Source organism: Macrobrachium nipponense, chromosome 24 (assembly GCF_015104395.2).
Source record: "Macrobrachium nipponense isolate FS-2020 chromosome 24, ASM1510439v2, whole genome shotgun sequence".
Classification (NCBI taxonomy): domain Eukaryota; kingdom Metazoa; phylum Arthropoda; class Malacostraca; order Decapoda; family Palaemonidae; genus Macrobrachium; species Macrobrachium nipponense.
Genome location: NC_061091.1, coordinates 19,158,294 through 19,173,422, shown reverse-complemented (window position 1 = coordinate 19,173,422; position 15,129 = coordinate 19,158,294). Strand labels below are relative to the sequence as shown.

The following is a 15,129-nucleotide window of genomic DNA, read 5'->3' as shown; positions in this document are numbered from 1 at the left end:
GTTCAGCCACAGGAGTGAGTGAGTGCCTAGACCGATTTTTAAAGCTTTTTAATCCAGTCTGAATATAGAGGGGAATTTAAGTTAGTAAAACGCTGCCATTCAAAGTCTAGAACGACTGGAAAAATGGCTACTGGAAAAATGGCTGCTGAAAAGTGTCTCTTCAGAAAGAGAGAAAGAAAGAGTGAGAGAGATTTTGTTTAATTATTAAACATTAAAAAAACTTTTTAGCTGAATAAAAAAAAAAGGACACTCAAAGTTGTTCTCTTGGGAATATATCCATAAAAGAAGAAAGAGAGAGAGAGAGAGAGAGAGAGAGAGAGAGAGAGGAGAGATGAGAGAGAGAGAGAGAGAGAGGTTTTAATATTAAAAACTTTTTAGCTGATAAGACCACTCAAGTTCTCTTGGGAAAACATCCACAAAAGGAAAAAAAGAATATTAGATAGTAATGTTACTCTTTGTACAATTTCTACTTTGCTTATAAATTTGAAATGAAAATAAACCAGCAAACATCGTTGCTTAAATTTTTTTCTGTAATGTCATAATAAAAAAGAAACGCTGGATGCCAAGCGTGAGTTTGCAAAACATTATTTTATATTGGATTGCAACAACACCATCCTTTCCCTACAGTATAAAAAATATATATTAATATATCCGGTATTAAATGCTAATCAGAACAAATTAGTTATGAACAGACAGTACTCTAAATTAAAATATAATTAATACAATGATTGGCATTTTTTCTATTTGAAATGACAATTTTTTTCTATTTCAAGTGACTCATTTTATCTGTAAACTGTCAGTGTTTGCTATATGCTCCTAATCTTATCTAGGAATTTTCCTGATAGACATTTATGAAATAATTCATCTTACATAGGATACAGTTAAATATACATTTTATCCAGTTACGGGTGCCTGATAGCGGTACTATATATTCTGGTAAATTCTCTCTCTCTCTCATTAACGGTGTATTTAAACTTACACTGTTTAGAGTTAAATTCATATTATCCACAGTAACGGTTGTTAATCATCCTCTCTCTCTCTCTCTCTCTCTCCTCTCTCTCTCTCTCTTCTCTCCTTCCTGCCTGTCCTCTCTCTCTCTCCTCTTTCAAACACCCCATTTGTTTTACAAGTTAAATTTTATATTATCCACAGCTACGGTTAATCATCATTCTCTCTCTCTCTCTCTCTCTCTCTCTCTCTCTCTCTCTCTCTCTCTCTTTCAACACCCACTGTTTACAGTTAAATTTATATTATCCAGTTACGGTTGCTAATCATCTCTCTCTCCCTCTCTCTTTTTTCCTGATAGACATTAATGAGAGAGAGAGAGAGAGAGAGAGAGAGAGAGAGAGAGAGAGAGAGAGAGAGAGAGAGAGAGAGAGCGAGAGAGAGAGAGAGAGAGAGCGAGAGAGAGAAGAGAGAGAGAGCTCACACGTGATTCCCCGCAGTGTCTCAGTTCTTAAGGCGGGGAACGTGGGTGTATCTTTCTGAAGATGACACGCTTCGTGACGCCTTAAGGGCAATTCTTTGAAGATCTTCGTGTTTCTCGGCGAGTCAGGGTGTTGATGCAAAAACATAAATGTTTAGAGTTCATAGTTGCTCTCCCTGGAAGTCTGCTGACATGGTCTAGGGACGTGGTTTGATAACTTTAGTCTACGGACGTGGTTTGGGGACATAGTTTGGGAACTTTAGTCTACGGACGTGGTTTGGGGACAGTTTGCGAACTTTAGTCTTCGGACATGTTTGGGAACTTTGGTCTTTGGATGTGGTTTGGGGACATAGTTTGGGAACTATATTCTACGGACGTGGTTTGGGGACATAGTTTGGGAACTTTAGTCTTCGGACGTGGTTTGGGGACATAGTTTGGGAACTTCAGTCTACGGACGTGGTTTGGGGACATAGTTTGGGAACTATAGTCTACGGACATAGTTTGGGAACTTTAGTCTTCGGACGTGGTTTGGGGACATAGTTTGGGAACTTTAGTATACGGACGTGGTTTGGGGACATAGTTTGGGAACTTTAGTCTTCGGATGTGGTTTGGGGACATAGTTTGGGAACTTTAGTCTTCGGACGTGGTTTGGGGACATAGTTTGGGAACTATAGTCTACGGACATGGTTTGGGGACATAGTTTGGGAACTTTGGTATACGGACGTGGTTTGGGGACATAGTTTGGGAACTTTAGTCTTCGGACGTGGTTTGGGGACATAGTTTGGGAACTTTAGTCTTCGGACGTGGTTTGGAGACATAGTTTGGGAACTTTAGTATACGGACGTGGTTTGGGGACATAGTTTGGGAACTTTAGTCTTCGGATGTGGTTTGGGGACATAGTTTGGGAACTTTAGTCTACAGACGTGGTTTGGGGGCATAGTTTGGGAACTTTAGTCTTCGGACGTGGTTTGGGGACAGTTTGGGAACTTTAGTCTTCGGATGTGGTTTGGGGACATAGTTTGGGAACTTTAGTCTTCGGACGTGGTTTGGGGACATAGTTTGGGAACTTTAGTCTTCGGATGTGGTTTGGGGACATAGTTTGGGAACTTTAGTATACAGACATGGTTTGGAGACATAGTTTGGGAACTTTAGTCTTCGGACGTGGTTTGGGGACATAGTTTGGGAACTTTAGTATACGGACGTGGTTTGGAGACATAGTTTGGGAACTTTAGTCTTCGGACGTGGTTTGGGGACATAGTTTGGGAACTTTAGTCTTCGGATGTGGTTTGGGGACATAGTTTGGGAACTTTAGTCTTCGGATGTGGTTTGGGGACATAGTTTGGGAACTTTAGTCTACAGACGTGGTTTGGGGTCATACTTTGGGAACTTCAGTCTTCAGACGTGGTTTGGGGACAATTTGGGAACTATAATCTACGGACGTGGTTTGGGGACGTAGTTTGGGAACTTTAGTCTACAGACGTGGTTTGGGGTCATAGTTTGGGAACTTTAGTCTACAGACGTGGTTTGGGGACATAGTTTGGGAACTTTAGTCTACAGACGTGGTTTGGGGTCATAGTTTGGGAACTTTAGTCTTCAGACGTGGTTTGGGGACAATTTGGGAACTATAATCTACGGACGTGGTTTGGGGACGTAGTTTGGGAACTTTAGTGTTCGGATGTGGTTTGGGGACAGTTTGGAATTTTAGTCTGCGGACGTAGTTTTGGGACATACCTTGGGAACTTTAGTCTACGGACATGGTTTGGGGACATAGATTGAGAACTTTAGTCTTCGGACATGGTTTGGGGACATAGTTTGGGAACTTTAATCTTCGGACGTGGTTTGGGGACATAATATGGGAACTTCAGTCTTCGGACGTGGTTTGGGGACAGTTTGAGAACTATAGTCTACGGACGTGGTTTGGGGACAGTTTGGGACCTTTGGTCTTTGGACGTGGTTTGGGGACAGTTTGGGAACTATATTCTACGGATGTGGTTTGGGGACATAGTTTGGGAACTTCAGTCTACGGACGTGGTTTGGGGACATAGTTTGGGAACTAGTCTTCGGACGTGGTTTGGGGACAATTTAAGGACACAGTCTTGGGGACATGGTTTGGGACCAGTCTGAGGAATCTGGGGGACATGGTTGACGGACATAGTTTAGGAGACATGGTTTACGGACATAAGTTGGGGGTCATGGCTTGAGCACTGACTGGAGACATAGCTTAAGAGACAAAGTCTGGGAACACAGCTCGGAGACGTAGTCTGGGGGGACATGGCTGGTGGCTATGGTTTGGCAACATAGTCTGGAGACACGATTCGGGGACATAGTCTAGGGACATAGGAGTAGGGAACATGGTCTAGGGGAATGGGGACACTTACTGAGGAATGCGCACACAGGAAATCTCATCAAAGACGAGACTGGTTACGAAAACGGAAAAAATAAAATGACCTCGATATTAAATATCGTTTCGTTTCCTTCCTCCATCTGTTCCCCCCTGGACCGAGATCGCTGCCTGCATGCAGTTGTATGCATTAAGTAGTTCGCCATAATGAGACTGCAGTCAAAGTCTGCTGCCACTGTTTTTTTGTGTGTGTGGATGATGGTTATAATAGTGACCTGAAACAGATCTGGTATTTGTGGCATGAACTCTAAAGGTGAACATGACAACCGCCCCCCACCTCTCTCTCTCTCTCTCTCTCTCTCTCATCTAGGGTCACGAAAAAATATCTTTGCGTTAAAATGAAGGGACAGAGACAACCCAAAGCAACTCTCTCTCTCTCTCATTCTAGGGTCACAAAAAATATCTTATGCGTTAAAATGAAGGCGGCAGAGACAAACCCCAAAGGCACTATCTCTCTCTCTCTCTCTCTCTCTCTCTCTCTCTCTCTCTCTCTCTCTCTCTCCACAACCTAAGGTCACGTCATAAACCTTTGCTTATAAATGAAGGACCAGAGACAAAGCCCTATGGAAATTCTTTCAGAATGTAATAAGCTTTAGTTTATGGAGGTCAATTATAAGCTCAGGTTAATTAAAGCAGTTAGATCTACTTTTATAAGTTTCAAAGTTACCTTTTTAGAAGGAGAGTTATTCAATAGTATTATATAATGGTTCTTATAGGATTCATTGTTATATAAAAATTTTGAAATTTCATTGTGTACATCATAATACATTAATAAGTTTTATATATAAGAAAATGGTGTAATTCAGTCAATTACATCAATATCTGTTAAGCAATGTTGCCTAGTCTATATTGAAAGCAACGGTTTAAATTACGTTTCAAATACATGTAAAGGAATTAATCCGATATCTTATAGCAGTAAGTCGGTGTTCATGAACATTTAAAGAAAAAAAAAGATCATATTAATCTCAACGGTAGAACTACGAGTATTCTCAATAACTAATTATTTCCAGCCCAGAAAATGTTTATTTTTTTCCAGTTTAGGCTAAGGTGGTAACGTCATGCAAACCCATGAAATGGTAGAAATGAAAGGATTATTATATGCATGACATGCGAGCTGGGTGAAAATGAAAAAAAAAAAACAAAAAGGTTGGGAAGGGAGTGCAGTGCTGCCATCTATTGGTTGGTTTGGGAAATTTTACGACTGAAACCTGGCGCTTTATGATCCTAGGTATAAATTTATCAGTACAAGATTGAGAGGAATATTTTCCCCACAGATGGTGCTGATTTTCACTCATAATTCTGAACGTACAAAAATTGTTAGATGCAAAAGAGACAATGCATGTAAGGCTCTGACCTACAATGCTGCCTTCTGAAATAAGCTGTTTTAAGCATAAATCTTCCCTAGGTGGATGGATAATCAAAAGATGCACAATAACATAATACGTTCAAAGGGCCATTGTACACTCCAGGAGCAGTTTTGCTCGATGGAAGTAGCCATTCATTCAGAAATTCTAAATAATAAGCAACCAAGGACAAGACAAACTGACCAACCAATCAGCAGCTCGGAAGAGAGAACGAAAGTGCGTTCTTCTTCTCTCTATCGTCAGCTTTTCCTATCCTTATATGGGGTCGCTGTTTATAAGTCTTCTCCATCTTCTGCGATCATGCACCATTACCTCACTCACGTTCTTCTATCCACTGGGGAGGGCAAGTCAGCCCTGCCCAACTTGGTGCCGGTCCCAAGCCCGGGTAAATAAGAGGGTGTTAGTGGCAGGAAGGGCATTCGACTGTAAAAACCAATGCCAGAACCATGTTTAGTCAAAGAACGAAAGCGCATTATGATGACATAATTGCTTAGGGAAAGGTCATGAGTTACGGCTACAGGAATGAAGAGATGATAGTCGCATCCTTAACATGATTTTCCTTCGTTCTTTTATCAGTGGATATGGAATATGAAGAGAGCAAAGATTCAAGCTTATTGCTACTTTTTAAGTTCATATTCGTTAGCGCCAACGTGTTAGTGTGTAAAAGCATACGTCAACTGAATATATATATATATATATAATATATATATATATATATATATATATATATATGCTATATATGCTTAAAAAATCACAGTAGATACACGTGACTTTATTAAATAAACGAATATCACAGGAAAATGATAGGCAGAAATCCAAGCGCTTTCATCTTTATTAGTACATCGTTCCTTGATGATGTCTTAATAAAGACGAAAAGCGCTGGATTTCTGCCTATCATTTCTGGTATATAATATATATATATATATATATATATATATATATATATATATATATATATATATATGTATATATATATATATATATATAATCCAAAAAATGGAGACGTTCAACAAACCATAGAACGAACAGACTAATGACTTTCAATTATGTCTTTAATCTAAAAAAATAATAATAAATTAGTAAATAATACAAAAACCAGAGGACGCTGAGAATCCAAGAAGGCGAGAGATCCTAGACTTAACAACTTGAATGTCGCTGTAACGGAATAATTACTAGGTTGTTTTGCCTTCGTTGTTTCTACTCGCGGCTTCTGGGTCCAAGAGACATATGTTGCTTTCCTGAGCAATGCGTCGTTGCGTGCATGCGTTAGCCTGTGCGCAGTTTTAAGTCTTGAGCATGATTAAGTTAATGTTACCACGGCGGCGTCAAATCATTATCTTAACGTATTATTATCCTTATAATTATTATTATCCTTATTATTATTATTATTATTATTATTATTATTATTATTATTATTATTCAGAACAAACCGTATCACCATGGAGCAAAAGCATACAGAATTTTTAAAAAAAACGTCTCAAAATTTATGCATTATTATTATTATTATTATTATTATTATTATTATTATTATTATTATTATTATTGGAGAAGCAAATCCACAGTTATGTAAATGTACATATATCTAAATTTAAAAACAGCAAGGATAGCTTTCGGGAATCTCCATTTGAAGACTCGTGCTACTAAGAGGATTATTATTATTATTATTATTATTATTATTATTATTATTATTATTATTATTATTATTCAGAAAATGGACGAAATTCACATAGAACAAGCCCACAAGGGAAATTGAATTGAAATTCAAACTTCCACAGAACATAGTAATAAGAAATACAGAAATAAAACAGCTCAGTTATTAGAAAAACAGATAAATGAATAAAAACACAAGTGAAAATATAAAAAAATTACTCAAATACAAACTGAATTGTTTTAGGGTAATAATGCATAGCGTCTTCGTTAGAACTAGCGAGGTTCTCATTCCAAAACCTCCTCAGGGAGGTTGTTCCATAGTCCAACTGTCTGAAGTATAAATATGCCTAGCGAGAGAGAGAGAGAGAGAAAGAGAGAGAGAGAGAGAGAGAGAGAGAGAGAGAGAGAGAGAGATATTCCGCCACCTCGACACAGGTCAGTTCACCCAAATGATCTCATAACTAAACAATGACTCCAGCCTCTCCCCAACCCTCCTTACAATTGGAACTGGAATTGGAATGTAAAATTCAGGCCAAAAGCCAAGCGCTGGGACCGATGAAGTCATGCAGCGCTGAATAAGGTGTAACAGGAGGGGAACCTCGCAGTTGCACTAGGAAATGATTGTTAGGAGAGGGTTGGGGAAAGTAAGATGGAAGAAAGAAATATAAACGGAGGTACAGTAAAAGGAATGAAAGGAGAGGGGGGAGAGTAAGATGAAAAAAATAGAAACGGAGGTACACTAAAAGAAATGGAAGAGGTTGAAGCTACGGGCCTAAGGGACGCCGCAAAGAACCTTGAGCAATGCCTGCAGTGCACCGCGTGAAGTACACTGACGGAACTACCTCTCTCTCTCTCTCTCTCTCTCTCTCTCTCACCTGTTCCGGAACATAACCTCCGGTGGTCCCAGGCGACAGGTGGCCAGAAGATAATCAGCCTAACATCACGTTTGCTTAATTAACATCTGTTGTTTACCTGCTACGAAAAGCGGGTCATGTGAGCTGGGGTCACTTGGACACTGATGTCATCCCCAACTGGCTGCAATTTTTTTTTCTAAGAAAGCATTTGTTTGTTTGTTTTGCTTGTTTCTTACGGGACTTTAAATTCTCAATTCACATTCTTTAAACTGTCAATTTTCATTCTTCTTCTTCTTCTTCTTATTCTTACGTCATGAAATCTTGGACAAAAAATCTAACAACTTATTGCTCTTTTCCTGCTCTATTATTATTATTATTATTATTATTATTATTATTATTATTATTATTCAGAGGACGAACCCTATTCATATGGAAAAAGCCAACCACAGGGGCTACTGACTTGAAATTCAAGCTTCCAAAGATATTTATGGTGTCCTTTAAAAAGAAGTAACAGATGGTAACAGGAAATACTGAGATGAGATCAGTTATATATATATATATATATATATATATATATATATATATATATATATATATATATAAATATGACTCTGCTCTTAGGGACAATAACCCGTGCTGCCATAAAGCTAGCTTAATGTAACAATGAAACATTGTCCTCAATATAAAACAAGTAAAATATGCGCCGAAGTCTCTTCGGAGCAATCAAGTTTTCTGTACAGCGTATAATGCTGTATGAAACTCTCAGACACGGTCCAACGGTGGGCTATGTTGTCGGCACCACAGACACATGATCATAGCTAACTTTAACCTTTACTAAAACAAAAACTACTGAGGCTAGAGGTCTGCGATTTGCTATGTTTGATGATTAGATGGTGGATGATCAACATACCAATATGTAGCTCTTTAGCCTAGATAGCTTTTAAGATCTGAGGGCAGACAGAAAAAGTGGGAACGGACAGACAATTGCCATCTTAATAATTTTCTTTTACAGAAAACTAAAGCTGGATATTGTGAGAAAGGTATGTATTATGTATTGTCAATGTACTTCTCTGTCTTCCTTTGAGTCTCCTTTAATTACTGTTTTAATTCTTTCTCTATGAAAATAAACAGTTCTGTATAATACCTTAACTGTAACCAGCATGAAATTGCAATTAGACTTATTATATATCAAAGAATCGTCTGCAACTGCTTCTGTAAAGAAACAAACATTCGATGCTTTTGTTCAAATGAAGGTGAACAAGCCTTGAAAATAAAAGTACACGGAGAGAGAGAGAGAGAGAGAGAGAGAGAGAGAGAGCGAGATAGAAGATGAGAGAGAGAGAGACGAGACGAGACGAAGAGAGAGAGAGAGAGAGAGAGAGAGAAAGGAATGACAAAGCACGCCAAACTGGGCCATCTTTTCAACCTGTCACCTCCAATCAAGGATGCCTGTCATTTGAAATGGTCTACACTGGCCGACTCCACCTTTTCATCTTTTAGCGACTCGCTAGATATATTCTTGAGACTAAGTAGTCTAACATATTCTTAACAATGAATCGCTAGACATATTCTTAACAATGAATCGCTAGACATATTCTTAACAATAATTCATTATACATATTTTTAAGAGTAAATTGTTACACGTATTCTAAAAAAATGAATCGCTATACATATTCTTAACAATAAATTGCTATATGTCTTCTTAAGAATAAATCGTTATACCTATTCTTAAGAATAAATCGCTAGTTAATAATAAATCGCTATGCATAATCTTAAGAATAAATCGCTAGACATATTTTTAAGAAAAATTGTTATAGATAATCTTAAGTATAAATGGCTAGACATATTCTTAAGAATAATTTGCTAGGCATATTCATAACTATAAATCGCTAGACATATTCCTAAGAATAAATAGCTGAGCACATTTTCTAGAATAAATTTCCCTACATAATCCAAAGAATAATTCACCAGACATATTAAGAATAAATAACTGAAGATATTCGTAAAATCAATTTAAGACATATTCCTAACAATATAAATCACTAGATATATGAATAAATCATTATACATTAAGAATAAATCATTACACACATTCTTAAGAACTAATAATTAGACATTCTTAGGAATAAACAGCCGGACACATTCTTAAGAAGAAAATAAAAGTTAAACTTGTTACATTCGCTCTGCATTTGATAAAACTTACCACTCTTCTTATTTTCTTCAGGCCCTGGCCAGGAGAAGAGCCTGTGCTCCTGGAAAAACATTGATAAACCCAAAGAATGTGAATGCTGTTAAAACCCAGGGAATTCTGTTACACCTAGAGAATGCTGATACACCCACGGAATGCTGACATACCCTGGGAATGATTATACACCCAGGGAATACTAATAAACACAAGGAACGCTAATAAACCCAGGGAATACTGATAAACACAAGGAATACTCATGAACCTATGGAATGCTGATAAACCCAGGGAATACTCATAAATCTAGGGAATGCTAATAAACCCAGGGAATACTGATAAATCAAAGGAATACTCATAAACCTAGGAAATGCTGGTAAACCCAAACAATACTCATAAACCTAGGGAATGCTGATAAACTCAGGGAATGTTATTAACCCACGGAATACTGATAAACCGAAGTAATACTCCTAAACCTGGGGAATGCTGACAAACCCAGGGAATGTTAATAAAGCCTGGGAATGCTGATAAACCTAGGGAATACTCATAAACCCAGGGAATGCTGATAAACCCAGGGAATGTTAATAAACACAGGGAATGCTGATAAACCCGGGAATGTTGATAAACCCAGGGAATGCTGATAAACCCGGGGAATGTTAATAAACCCAGGGAATGTTGATAAACCCAGGGAATGTTAATAAACCCAGGGAATGCTGATAAACCTAGGGAATACTTATAAACCCAGGGAATGCTGATAAACCCAGGGAATGTTAATAAACCCAGGGAATGCTGATAAACCCAGGGAATGTTAATAAACCCAGGGAATGCTGATAAACCCAAGGAATGTTAATGATTCAGAGAATGCTGATAAACCCAGGGAATGTTAATGAGCCCAGAGAATGCTGATAAACCCAGTGAATACTGATAAATCAAAGGAATACTCATAAACCTAGGGAATGCTGATAAACTCAGGGAATGTTAATAAACCCATGGAATACTGATAAACCCAAGGAATACTCATGAACCTAGGAAATGCTGACAAACCCAGGGAATGTTAATAAAACCTGGGAATGCTGATAAACCTAGGGAATACTCATAAACCCAGGGAATGCTGATAAACCCAGGGAATGTTAATAAACCCAGGGAATGCTGATAAACCCAGGGAATGTTAATGAACCTAGGGAATGCTGATAAACCCAGGGAATGTTAATGAGCCCAGAGAATCCTGATAAACCCAGTGAATACTGATAAATCAAAGGAATACTCATAAACCTAGGGAATGCTGATAAACTCAGGGAATGTTAATAAACCCATGGAATACTGATAAACCCAAGGAATACTCATGAACCTAGGAAATGCTGACAAACCCAGGGAATGTTAATAAAACCTGGGAATTGGTTATAAACATAGGGATACTCAAAACCCAGGGAATGCTGATAAAAACCCGGGAATGTTAATAAAACCTGGAAATGTTAATAAAACCTGGGAATGTTAATAAAACCTGGGAATGCTGATAAACCTAGGGAATACTCATAAACCCAGGGAATGCTGATAAACCCAGGGAATGTTAATAAACCCAGGGAATGCTGAAAGGAGTATATGAACATAATGAGATTTAAGACTCACAAAACACATTAAACAGCGTGACTTGTTCGAAATTCGAATTTAGGACGAAGTCCAACCTGCCAGGTTTCAATTAAACCAACGGTTTCCTGCAGCATAACAGAAGGGAAGGTATAGTTTTCGTCTCATGCAAACATTGGTTTATTGCAATCAAATCATTTGACAGAGACTAATATCCACTTTGCCGTATGCTGCTGCTGTCACAGCTGTTTAATGTAATCAAAGTAGGGCAACAAGAGAGAAGCAGCTGTTAAAGCATCGGCTGTTAAACAGCAGCTGCGCACTCGATAACCAGGCAGAAAATTACTAGACTTAACCTTCTTAAGACGAGAAATCTTGAAAGACAGTTGGTGGACTGAAGGCATTTGAATCTGGAGAGCTAACCCCCCACCCCCACCCCCTGGGGTTCCATTGGAGAGGAGGGGAGTTTCCTCAGGAAAGGGGAATGCGAGAATTGTGGAGATGTAAAAATTCCAATTAACTAGGAAGCAATAATTAGAGAGGCTGGACAGCAAGACTGACGACAGGAAACGGGAATGGCGCCAATTTCACTGGAGACTGAAAATTTTATTTAAATTTTACTTCTACTCGCAATAAACGTTCATGATCCGCACAGCTAAAACCTTTAGAAACATAACTATCGCTGCCAACATTAAAATTTCATCACAAAATACTTTTAAAAAATTGAGGCAAATGACAAAAAGTATAGAAAACTAAACTAAATACCAAAAAAGGTCATGTTCACATGTCATTTAAATTCTTGACCCCTCTCCCCGAAGTGCAACGTAGGAAAGGTCCGAATATTCGAAGGAAGAAGAAATCTAGACCGTTGGCCCAGACCGTTAAGAAAGGAACGGTTTACGACTTAACTGAAGTACAGGAAGTCAATAAAAGTTTTTTTTTTTTATCTATCGCAGCCTTGATTCATCTTAGCACTTGCATGACGAGTTAAAATTGATTTAATTCTATCGGTATTCAGTAATACATCAAATTTTTATTCAAATAATTAAACACAGTAAATAACTAGGTACGTCGCGCAAAGCGGGTTTATCTTTATTGTTCAGCTTTCTTTTTTATAATTTGTCCTTAATTTACCAAGAACGAAACGATAAAATGCAAAATATAAATAAGGAAAGTAATTAATAACTTATCTCCACACATAATTTCCTTTAACGAACAAAAGCTATCCAAATCTTCGTATACGCGAGCTCTTCTCAAGTCTTCATAAAAAAAAGCGAATCATTTACATAAATAAGACCTAGCTGGTGTCTTGGTATTCATTACACTAAAACAATTAGTGTAAATAGATCAAACCCCTGAATAATTTAAAGGAAATAAAATACAAAACGCTCTCATGTGACATTTCCACGAGTTTTCCCGAAGGTGAGAGAGACTAGCAGTCGTCCTTTCAGTAACAGTTATACGACAAATCTACCGAACATAAAAAGAGAAATATCTGATTTCCTTGACATTATTTCCCTCGCAGAACAGAGGCTCTTTTCATGAAGTTTCGACACAGCCATGAATTGTCATGCGTGATGTCATACAGAGGTTAGGAGAATTGGAAGTGGAGTTGGTATTGTCGGTAGACAGTTGGTAAGGACATTAGACCGATAGGCCTAAAATAAAGAAGGGATAAAAGGGGTGTGTGTGTGTGTGTGTGAGAGAGAGAGAGAGAGAGAGAGAGAGAGAGAGAGAGAGAGAGAGAGAGAGAGAGAGAGAAATTAGTCTCAACACGTCGAATGCAGCGTAATCTCCTCTTTACAAATCAGCTTTCGTCTCCAATCAGCCTTGCAAAAGAAATTTAGAGTGAATCACCTCATCAAAGCTGAACAATGTCAAACATTTCACCGTGACTAATGCTTAAACGAGGCCGAATTGAAGGCGCCAAATGCGTTAACAACCGACAACAATTCCGTAAGTAGACGGAATGCCGCGTCTACAGCGTTCCCAACCTCCTCTTGTCTCCACCGCATAAGTACTTAACCGGAGCCGTTGCAAAGGCTTTACTCCTGCTGCTACTACTACTAATACTATCTCGCCTTGATCTTTCAACGTGCTCAGACTGTATGGTGAAATAAGTATCACTAATATTACTGACAAAGAAGACAATTCTTCGCTTTGGTATGATGTCGCAGACTTGACCCCTACTTTTCCTCATTTGTAGATTAAGAATGGAGAGAGAGGAGAGAGACGAGAGAGAGCGAGAGAGAGAGAGAGAGGCGAGATGAGAGAGAGATTGGAGAGAGAGCGAGAGAGAGAGAGAGAGAAGAGAGAGAGACGGATAGGAGGAGAAGAGAGAGAGAGAGTGAGAGATAGAAGAGAGAGAGAGAGAGAGAAGAGAGAGAGGAGAGAGAGAGAGAGAGAGAGAGAGAGAGTCTGGAGCCAGTCAAATCTGGACTGGAAGTGGGCTTTGCCAGATAGATATCAGAGAGGTTACTGAAGCAACATATATTTACGAATATTCTTCTTAGACTTAAACGCAAGTTCTCTTTATGAGATTAACTGAAATTAACTGTGAATTCAAGTATGTGAAACGTTTTGAAATATAAAAAAATAACCGTTATTATTAATTTATTCACTCAAGTTTCTTTAGTACATTTCTCAATGACTTTCTTCGCCATTCTTTAAACTGTTCAATCTTGTAGTGCGCAATGATACAGACTGCACCATATTAGACACACAACAAAAGTGCGCACAATAAGTAACAATCATTAACTGATCCGATTATATATAATCAAAGGTTGGAAAAATACACGGCAAACATATTTCTTGGATTTTGTCATTAAAACACCCACCATTTGTCTCTTCTATCCCTCTCTCACTTTCTCTACGCCCTACGGCTCACTCCTCCTCCTCCAGGAATGTCTCGCAGCTGGAGAGAGAGAGAGGAAAGAAAGAGGAGAAAAGAAGAGGGGGAGAAAAAGATGGAGAGAGAGAGAGAGAGAGAGAGAGAGAGAGAGAGTTCCTCCAAGGTGGCTAAAGGCATGCAGGACGCACGTGGATATGAGAGAGAGAGAGAGAGAGAGAGAGAGAGAGAGAGAGAGAGAGACTCCTCCTCCAATACCAGTTTGGGATCGTATAACTGAGAAGTCCAGAGAGATTTTCTTAGGATATCGCCTAACTAAAACGTTGCCATTTTATTAATAGTTAAAGCACATTTATATAATTACTGTAGTGGAGTAAAAGTAAATTGGTGATTGCTGTGTACACTTTATACAGTACACCGTGTATTGTACAATATCATCATCCGATATTTAAGTAGACTTGAATTCTTTCCTAAGTCCGGTATGTCAGTATGGGCGTCACACTCTTAGAGTTCTTCGGAATATCCATTTTATAATAACCATAACAAATTGTATTCGTTTTCTACCGATATTATTCATATATAGGCCTATATACACACATATATATAGGCCTATATACAGTATTAGTACATTCACAGAGGCCTCTATACAATATTATACAGATCTATATCCTGGAAGCTTCCATATTTTTGAAAAGATGGGTGTAAAGTACAAATTCTTCTTTGAGGTACGAAAAAAGTGCTTCCATATTTTTGAAAAGATGGGTGTAAAGTACAAATTCTTCTTTGAGGTACGAAAAAAGTGCTTCCATAGCTAAATATA

General features: G+C 38.3%; 1 protein-coding gene across 2 annotated transcripts in view; it reads right to left on the bottom strand.

Annotated features, from left to right (window-relative positions):
• LOC135205500 (coactosin-like protein) overlaps positions 1–15,129 on the bottom strand; it is a 94,810-nt gene that overhangs the window by 14,045 nt on the left and 65,636 nt on the right. The window lies entirely within an intron of this gene.